Raw genomic sequence first — 504 nt, forward strand, 5'->3', positions numbered from 1 at the left:
CACACAAGAACAGGAATCTGTAGCCTTCCAACTGGTTACAACCATAAGAAACAAAAGGGTAAAACCAAAAGCTGGCAGAGGTCTCGGTGGGCTGTGATAGTGGCACTGCTGCTGGGCCACATCTGCTATCGGAAAGCACAAGTGAAGGCCCAGGTGGTGGGTCGTGTTCACTGCACCACAGGATGGTTTGGGTCGGAAGGGACCTCGCAGCCCACCCAGCCCCGACCCCCTGCCATCGGCAGGGCTGCCCCCCAACTCGGGACGCCCAGGGCCCATCCAACCCCGAGCGCCTCCAGCGATGGGGGCGGCCACCAGGCACTGCGCCGTGTGATAGGAAATCGGAAGCCAATAAGAGACCAAAGGCCGAGGGGCGCTTCCCCTCCCCTCCACACACGGGGAAGCTCGGTCACCCGGCTAGGAGCTCCCGAGCCCTCGCACTGCCGGCCCGCCCCGCCGTGGAGCTGGGGGCGCTGCGGTGCTCGCTCAGCGCCGCCGCCGGGAGGG

This window comes from Lagopus leucura, unplaced genomic scaffold, assembly GCF_019238085.1.
Source record: "Lagopus leucura isolate 7727_CA_CO unplaced genomic scaffold, USGS_WTPT01 Super-Scaffold_100001, whole genome shotgun sequence".
Lineage (NCBI taxonomy): Eukaryota > Metazoa > Chordata > Aves > Galliformes > Phasianidae > Lagopus > Lagopus leucura.